Source organism: Ranitomeya variabilis, chromosome 5 (assembly GCF_051348905.1).
Source record: "Ranitomeya variabilis isolate aRanVar5 chromosome 5, aRanVar5.hap1, whole genome shotgun sequence".
In the NCBI taxonomy this organism is placed as follows: Eukaryota; Metazoa; Chordata; class Amphibia; order Anura; family Dendrobatidae; genus Ranitomeya; species Ranitomeya variabilis.
In genome coordinates this window covers 41,264,862-41,274,751 of record NC_135236.1, presented here as the reverse complement: position 1 = coordinate 41,274,751, position 9,890 = coordinate 41,264,862, and positions in this window count along the sequence as shown.

Sequence of the window (9,890 nt, the reverse complement as noted above, 5' to 3'; positions counted from 1 at the left end):
AGTTGCAGCTCAAGTACCAGGACTTGACTAGCCATGTGCAGGCCTTACATGGACACCTTGCCAAAGTGCATTTAACTGTCTCCAGTTCTCTTCCAGACCCAGAAAAGGTTCCTGGACACCATCCCTTGGAGCCAGGAGACTGGGTAGTGATAAAGCGGCATGTCCGGAAGAGCCTGGAACCAAGATTTGGCGGACCATACCAAGTGCTCCTTCCGCAACCACTTAGGGGCTGTAAATGGGGTAGAAGCTGTCACCCCCTCCTCCTAAATCTTGAGAACCCCCAATCTGCTGACCTGCAGACGTTTGTACTGGGAAGACATTATCATTATGTATTTAATGGTGGATACAATGGGAATTTAGGCCACATACAGCTCCAGGATATTAGCTTCAGACCAACCAAGGCCCCTGTTACCAGTACAGCTAAAATAGGCCCAGGTGAGCGTTTGCAAAATGTAGTTAATGAAGTAATCCCCATTCCAGGTCTCAGTTGGCAAGAAGTTTTCTCCATAGAAACACAAACAGCCCCAAGGAAAAACCTATGGTTAGAATGGGTGAGATACAATGTAAGAGTCCAGAATACCTCTGTAGGATGTATTGCTTGTGCTGCTGCGAATACACATCTCTACACACATGCATTGCTTTTTCCTGATGACAACACTACTGTCTGTGTTATGAATCTGTTGAAAGGTCTGAAGCCCACTGACTGCCCAGATTACGTCCCACTAATTCATAAGAGACCCAAACTAAAGGTCCCAGGAGAAGTAACCGTATTAGCTGACAATTACACCTGCTATAATTCCCATGATACCACAGGTACACCAGTAGGGATCTTCAAGACAGATTTCTGTAAAGAGAACAGTTCTCTAGATACTGATTTGCTAATTAAACATACACAATATATGTACGACATTTATTGGTTATGTGGAGATGGTAAGCTCCGTCCTAGGTTGCCTAATGCCTGGACAGGTCAATGCACCCTTGTTAAACTAGCTATGCAGTTCAAGATTTTACCTTGGGACCCAGAGACACCTGATGAGCCTACCAGAAAGAGGAGAAGCCTTGATCAGCTCCATATGAGTTATGAAGAAGATCCACTAGTATATATTGATGCCATTGGAGTGCCAAGGGGGGTGCCTGACCAGTTTAAAGCTCAGAACCAGATTTATGCCGGCTTTGCTTCTATAATCCCACAGGTGCAGATTAATAAAAATGTTGATTGGATCAATTACATATATTACAGTGAACAAAGGTTTGTCAATTTTAGCCAAGATGCCTTTCAGGGTATAGTTGAGGAATTGGGCCCTAACACTAGAATGACTCTCCAAAACCGACTAGCCCTTGATATGATTTTAGCCGAGAAAGGAGGAGTTTGTGGAATGGTAGGAGAAGAATGTTGTACCTATATCCCTCAGAACTCTGGAGTGAATGGGAAAACCATGATAGCCCTTAAAAAGATAACTGGGATAGCAGCAGAATTGAAAACTAATGCTGGAGTAGACACATCTTTCTTTTCCGGCTGGTTGGGTGGGCTCAAGGGATTCCTTCAACAGGCCTGTCTGGTACTGATTGCCCTCCTTATAATTGGATCGGTAATTCTCTGTTGTGTTATTCCCTTGTATAAAAAGGTTATTGCCAAAGCAATTCCGACTGGCACCTTCCTCAATCAAGAAGTAGACCCACCAGAGTACGATGGTACTGATCCAGGGGAGATCCCTAAGTACGTCCCCCTCAAGAAATTAGACAAAACCCCCTATTCTCAGATGATACTAAGAGACTTAGTTTAGGGACAGTGGGAGAACTCCATGTGAGGTTAGTGAAGGGTTCAGCTGCCTGGAGGCCTCTCGCTAGGGGAGAGCTTCTGAGGTGTCTGAATGAAGAAATCCACTTCCCCTTTCCCCATCACATCGACAGTCTCGAAGGATCTTTCTTTAAGGGAAAAACTTAGTGTTTAGGGGGGATTGTCAAGGTGAAAATATACATTTTTATACTCTTTTTGTACTGTTATATTCTTATACTGTGAAACAATAAGTTTTCCCTTTTTGCCAGCTAATGCTAATGAAACTGTATTTAAAATGGCTGCCAGTATTCACCTTTGCCCTACTTTTCGTCTCTGAGGAAAGAAGTATCATTTCTTCTGAAATCGAAACTTGAGGAATGTGAAGAGAGGAGGATTCGCCAGGAGACATCAGGACAAATCAGAAAGACTGAATACTAGACATATATTGCTTAAACCCCGCCTATTGCATTCCTTTTCCTAAAATGATATAGTATTGCGTATCTGGAAATAAAGTCAGTTGTTGTGATCGTTGCCGACACTTGTGGATGCACGAGCATCAACTGAGATTGAACCAGCCTTTGTCTGACTCATTCTTACCCGGTACCAGATGCTCTGCGCATACTTTAATTTGGAATGACTGGTGAATGAGGGTTATTGTCGTGACGACCCCGACAGTATCAGATCGGGGGACCCAGTTTGTTTCCAAGTTCTGGAGGGCAATATGTTCTCAACTGGGGGTGCAGTTGTCCTTTTCCTCTGCCTTCCATCCCCAGTGGAATGGACAGACCGAGCGCGTTAATCAGAATTTGGAGACTTACCTCAGGTGTTTTGTCTCCGAAAATCAGGAAGATTGGGCATCCTACTCACTGCTGACAGAATTTGTTATAAATTTACTATAAATAATCATCAAGAGTCTACTGGCAGGTCACCGTTTTTTGGTGCATACGGTTACCATCAACAGTTTGATACTTTTAGCGTGGGCGGGGCTTCAGGAGTTCCTGAAGAGGAACATTTTGCTTCGTCAGTGTCACACTACTCAGTGTGGCAGGGGGGTTCTGAGTAATTTGAAAATCATGGGAGACAGGTGCAAACTTATGGCTAACAGAAAGCACTTGCCAGGTCCGGACCTGAATGTGAATGACTTTATCTGGTTGCCTACCAGGAATATCAAGTTGGAGGCTCCTTCCTGGAAGTTAGGACGTAGATTTATTAGGTCTCTATAAAATAGCCGCTGGTTGTTAACCCAGCAGCATTTCATCTTGAGCTATCTTATGCCCTTAAAATCCACAATGTCTTTCACAGGTCTCTGCTAAAGAAATATGTGGAACCTCTTGAGTCCTCACCCTTACCACTGCCCCCAATAATGGTAGATGGTAATCTGTAATCCGAACCTCGCACCTCCGTCTCCAAGACTTCTCTCGTGCTGCGCCAGCTCTCTGGAATGCACTTCCCCAGACGATCAGACTGATACCTAGCCCCGACCTATTCAAGCGCGCTTTAAAAACCCATCTCTTCAAACAAGCCTACCACATCAACTACTCAGTAAACTAACTTTGCCCTGTTCCCTCCTTCCAAATATTACTCTGAATCTGCACCCTACTATTCATCTGTCTCCACACCCTCCATGCACATGATAACTGCACTTGATACTTGACTATTGCACTTAAACACACGGGCTGATGACCGGATCATGCAGCTTTTATATGAAAATCCCTATTTATTATAATTTCCAGACCAGAAATAACGAGCACTTTTCACGTATTGTGTCCTCCCCACTTCCTTGTAGATTGTAAGCTTGCGAGCAGGGACCTCACTCCTAATGTCACTGTTTACATTTTTAAATTGTCTTAACTTGTACTGAATTTATTGTCTGTACATGTCCCCGCTTAATTGTAAAGTGCTGCGGAATATGTTGGCGCTATATAAATAAAAATTATTATTATTATTATTAATCTGCAGTTCAGTTTTTTAGAGAATTGCAGATTCTTGTCTCCAACATTGTTTCCCTACAGTACTTGGTGCACTGGAAGGGTTATGGTCCAGAAGATAGGATGTGGGTTTCAGCATCAGTGGTGAATGCCCCCAGGCTGGTTCGTTCATTCCACACCTCTTATTCTGAGAACCCTGCTCTTATGTGTCCGGAGGCCACTTGTAGAAGGGAGGGTACTGTCACAGGTGTGTCAGATGCAACAGACTGTCACTCTGCATTTGGCTGCAGAAGGTCTCTGCGTTTGGCATTACAGATGCCTCCTTAATTCTTCAGACATTTGGACCCAGCGGCAACCTTCCTCCAGCTCTAGATGACACACCTGGACCTGGGTTATAAATCTTCAGCCTGCTGCAGAAAGTCGCCAGTGATATTCACATTTTTCCCTCGTGAAGGCTTGGAGCTATAGCAGTCGGTTAACTTCCTCTCTGGAGCTGTTTGAGGATGCTTGATGTTACCTCTCTGACTCTGCTCAAGCTAAGTTCCTTCCCCTTATCTATCCACCTTTTTGTCTTAAGTTTACAGTGCAGACTGACCAGTGCTCATCTCCTCACCCTCCCTATCCAGGGCCCAGCTCTAGGGAGATACAGGGCTTTGGTTTTCTGTGAGGAACCAAATTAGGGATGGTAGGGCAGGTAGGGGGTAATTAAATCTGCCTAGGGGTCTCCACTCACCCTTTTCCTAATGTCTGGGTGTCACAATTCATTTTTGGATTTGTGGCAGCTCTGAGTCCTCTGTGTCCTGCATGGGGATTGATGGCAAGGTCAGACATTCCCTGCTTACAAAGCCCCTGAGGGTCTGAACTCAGCCAGGACACTCTATTCTGTCCCAGTTCGTGGTGTCAAGAACCTGTCTACTCAACCTGCTGGGAGCGGACCTACTGCAGAAACTGAAGGTGACCACAGTGATCCAGGAAAATGGGACTGTAACACTTTTTTCACCCCTGACTCAAGAAGAATCAATTATGCTGGCGGCCATACAATAACCTCAAACAACCGATGCAAGTCTACCTCAGGAGGTACTGGATGTAGTACCTGATAGCCTATGGTCTAAGGGACCCCAGGACGTGGGAAAACTACAAGCTGCCCCGGTATGGGTGTCACTCTAGCCAGGTACCCAGTACCCTCGAAAAGCCCAGTATCCCTTGTCCATAGCCCAGAGGCAGGCCGTCTCTGACAAACTGAAGGACTTCTTGAAGATAGGAATCATTGTTCCCTGCACGTCGCCTTGCAATACCCCGCTTTTCCTGGTGAAGAAAAAGACTATAAAAGGAGAACCAGCTAAGTTCAGAATGGTGCATGACCTGAGGGCCGTGAACGAGGCTACGATATTTAAAACCCCAATTGTGCCAAATCCACACACTCTGCTATCAAATGTGCCTGCCACAGCAATGGTGTTCACAGTGATTGATCTGGGAAATGCTTTCTTCAGTGTTCCCCTTCACCCGGACGACCAGTACCTGTTCGCCTTCACGCACCAGGGGGCACAGTATACATGGATAGTGATGCCCCAGGGGGCCCAGAACAGCCCTTCACAGTTCACTAGAGCAATGTCCTCTATTATTGCCAACTGGATTGCAGAACATATAGAAGTTGCTCTTCTGCAATACATGGATGATCTCCTCCTTTGTGCATCAGATATTAATATCTGCACAGCCCATTCCTTGTCCCTTCTACTCTATCTGGCGGAACAGCAATGCAAAGTCTCAAAAAAAAAAGTCCAATGGTGTCAGAAGCGAGTGACGTTCTTAGTACACTGTATTGCCCACCAGACGAAACATCTGACAGACGACCGGAAAACCACAGTGGGAAAGAGGAATCCTCCAACAACTCCAAAGGAGTAACAGACTTTCCTTGGTCTAGTTTCGTATTGCAGAACTTGGATCCCTGATGCCTCAGTCTTGATGCAGCCTCTGTATGATTGCATCAATGTGACCCCATTCCTTCTCTTGGATGCAGCCTTTAGCTCTTTCAGGAAACTAAAAGACTCCATAGCCTCAGCGCCAGCACTAGGCCTGCCTGGCTACGAGAAGCCATTTCGTTTATACCTGATGGAAAAAGAAGGCCCTGCCACCGGGGTCCTGACACAGATTCACAGAGGAAAACAGACCTCTAGGCTACTTTTCAGCTCGTCTGGATCCAGTTGCAAGAGGAGCCCCCTCCTGCATGAGGGCAGTATTTGCAGCACACGCCCTCCTGGACAAGACTGCTGACATCATTCTTGGACATCCGCTGGAGATCCTAGTTCGGCACAACATCTCAGCAATCCTTAATCAAACCCAGCGAAAACACCTCTCCACCGCCAGGCATCTTTGCCTCCAGTGCTCTCTGCTCTTGCCTGACAATGTCACCATCTCCAGATGCACGGTCCTCAACTTGGCCACTCTACTCCCCCTCCCAAAGGGGAAAATGGACTCTTCAGATCAAAATCTGTGTGATACCTTTCACAAGGATCTGGACTTACTCCGGACTGATGACCATGATTGTTTCAGCATCATGCAACAGGAAACAGTAGGATTGTGGAATGTGGAATGTGGAAGTTAAGCCACTGACCAACCCCGAGTTGATCCTTTACATAGATGGCTCCAGATTTGCAAATGATGAAAGAAGATTCCATATGGGATGTTCAGTCACCAGCAATCAGGAGATCATATGGTCCAGAAGTCTGCAACCTAGCCTGTCAGCCCAGGAAGCAGAACTTATAGCGCTGACCAAAGCCTGCAAGATGGCTGAAGGCAGAACTGCGAACATTTATACCGACTCCAGGTATTTGCACGGTATAGTATATGACTTTGGTCCAATCTGGGCTGCGAGGAACTTCATCACGGCAAGTGGGACAACCGTGAAGCATCATGGAGCCATCAGAAACTTGCTGGATGCACTCCAACTGCCAAAGATGGTGGCAATATTAAAAGTCAAAGCACGTGAAAAACTGAAAACAGCAGAGGCAGGAGGCAATAACATGGCTGACATGACAGCCAAGGAAGCAGCCAAAGGAAGACAGTATGGAGAGGTGGGAGAGGTCGTAGAGCTGGACGGCTACTTTATGATGACTCAGGACAAGAAACCTGACAAGATGACGACCTGGGATCTGTTCAAGAAACTACAAAACCAGGCTCCAAAGGAGAAGGAAAACTGGATGCAGAAGGGAGCAACACATGAAGAAGGAAAGGTGTACTCAATGGATTTCAAACCTTGCCTACATCGGAGCATGTACCCTATGGTGGTTCAGTGGGCACATGGGCCCACACACATCCAAGACACAGATGAATGATCTGATCGGCATTACTGGTTCACTCCAGGGATTTCCACCCTAACAGCTAAGTTTACTAGCAATTGTTTGATTTGTGGCAAATGCAACCTCAGACAAGTGGAGAAAGCTCCCCCACATCATCTGGCCAGACCACTGTACCCTTTACAGAGGAACCAGATAGACCACATCCAGATGCCGCCAAGCGGAGCATTCGAATATGCCCTCGTGGTTGTAGATGTGTTTTCAGGATGGCCAGAAGCTTCCCAGTGAGGAACCAGTCAGCAAAGACTACTGCGAAGAAACTACTTTCGGAAATAGTGTGTAGATACGGGGTTACAGAAGTGATAGAGAGTGATCAGGGACCCGCATTCTCAGCAAATCTGACACGAGAGACCTGGTCATCAGTAGGGTCAGACTTAGGCCTACACACTCCCTACCATCACCAAAGTAGCGGGGAAGTAAAAAGAGTAAACGGGACACTTAAGAACAGGATGTTGAAGGTTGCCCAAGAGACAAACAATGGCATGATACACTCCCAATTGCACTCTTTAGTGTAAGGCACATTCCCAGAGGCCCATAAAAACTGTCAGCATTTGAAATATTATTTTGGTCAGGCCCCAGGTTAGGGGTATTCTTCCCTCAGCAGCTGACTATGCAACATAACACCTTATCTGCTTATGTAATTGAACTAACCAAAAACCTTGCTAAGGTCCATTCTCGTGTTTTCTCTTCATTGCCAGATCTAGTATTCGGTACGCACTCCTTGAAGCCAGGAAACTGGGTGTTGGTGAAGAAGTTTGCAAGGAGAAAACTCGATCCCAGATTTGATGGTCCTTTCCAAGTGCTGCTGACAACACCAACCTCTGTGAAACTGGAGGGAAGACCCACTTGGATCCACGTATCGCACTGCAAGAAAGCTCAAATACCACAAGATACACCCAAGCCAGAATGATGCTGTGGATGCCCCGCCTGACTGGATAGATGTCTTGCCTGACCTGCCTGACCAGGAATACACGCCTCTGACCACACATGCTGTCGAATATGAGGCCATGATTGTCATTCTATGAACCCCTGTTAGGGACAGATCTTATGACTTCCCTTTGTGAGAGCCTGTACGAAGGAGGTGTATGCATTAGGCGTAAGTCGTCTAATCGGCAGCACTAAAGAGTTCCTAGCACATTGGGACAGAAGGTTAGGATTTTTAAGGCAAGTAATATCTAAGTGGGGATTGTAATGGAAATATATAACACATATAGATTTCACTTGCATATATACTAACAGCTAATATATACCTTATAATCAATTGCTTAAAATGGCCGCCACAGACCAGACATCGCCTTGGGACTTTTCAGAGATAAAGAGGAACTGAACAACAGATGTCTCAACCTTTGGCCTAAATACAGAAAAAGCTACAGTTATGCATTAAATGCTTAATCAGCCTGTTGCTATGACATAACAATATTCCATATATTTAGAAAACCAATAACAGAGAAGCTTGACCATATGATCCTGAACTAACCTCCCCTTTTCTATATGTAACTATAAAAACATATGCTACTGAAATAAAAAATCAGTATTTATGGAATGTTATTCTGTCACCTCGGTGTACAGTGTCATTCTTGAACGCTCAAATACTGCATCATGATAGCCTTTGAGAGCCGTGGATTGAGATCAACAAAAAGGCCTTCACAAGGAAATGTCACACTGATCTTACTGCTGTGAGTCTGGTTTGGGGTGGCATAATGTATTCAATAAAGCAGGACTTACATTATCAGTACAGAGTCTGACTTGTAAAGGCTGGGCTCCCTTTTGGGGTTGGGGACCTCAGGCAATTGCCCGGTTTTCTCCTCCCTAATGCTGGCAGCAGCCATCCCGGCACTAATACAGATCACACTTGGCTAATTTTCCTTTGACAACCTAACTGATATGGTTTGGGATGAGATGGATGTGGAATGAAAGTAAAGCAGCCGACACGAGCTCCGAACCTCCAGAAACTCCTTCAGGACTATTGGAAGCCGTTCCAGGTGGCTACAAGGTGAAGCTATCAGCTTTCGGCTTGGGACCAAATTACAGTTGCCTATTAAAGTCTATGGAGAATGGAGGAGGAGCGAGGAGCAAAGCAAAAGTGATAGATCATGAGCCTGCTTTCTAGTAAGTGTTTTATCATCAGAGTGAAAGGGGTGGAATATATATTCCAGGTGTTTGTATACTAGTTGGTTCTACATTGTCCGCTTTGTGATTTTGCCGCCTTCAGTCTGAGTTTTCAGTGTGCACACTCCAATAAGAACAAGGAAAGCACTATATGAGCAGTTGTGTCCAGTGTCAATACTGAAAATACCATTTACTAAAGTTGCACATTTGCTATAATGAACTATGTCACTGCAGGATCTTCACAAATGGAAGAAAGAAGTCAAAAATAGAAATGTAAAAAAAAAAAATCTTATAAATGAAATTTTTATTAAAAAAAATGTCCAGGTATCAAATGAAATCGGAGAACGTCCCAGCATTTTTTAAAAATATATAGAGATTTTAACAGAATTATTAAATTACCATACAAACAATAAAACAATCGATCTATTTACATGAACGTCGGAAATAAATAAATAAATAAGTAAATAAAAAACTAAAAAATTTAGGGGTTTTCCACTTTTGGAAGCATCCGGCGACCAGAGTCAGGGGCATGTGTCTTCCTCTATACACCCTTCTCGCCTGTATCACCCTCCTTCGGATCCTAAAACCCCAGAAATATGAAGTATATTGGTGGAGCAAAGCCAAAAACATACATTCAGCCATCTCCGGCATGGAATGTGCCCATGCACATGGACATTGCAATGTTTGTTGAGGCCTGCACTCCCTGGCGACCAAGGGGTATTA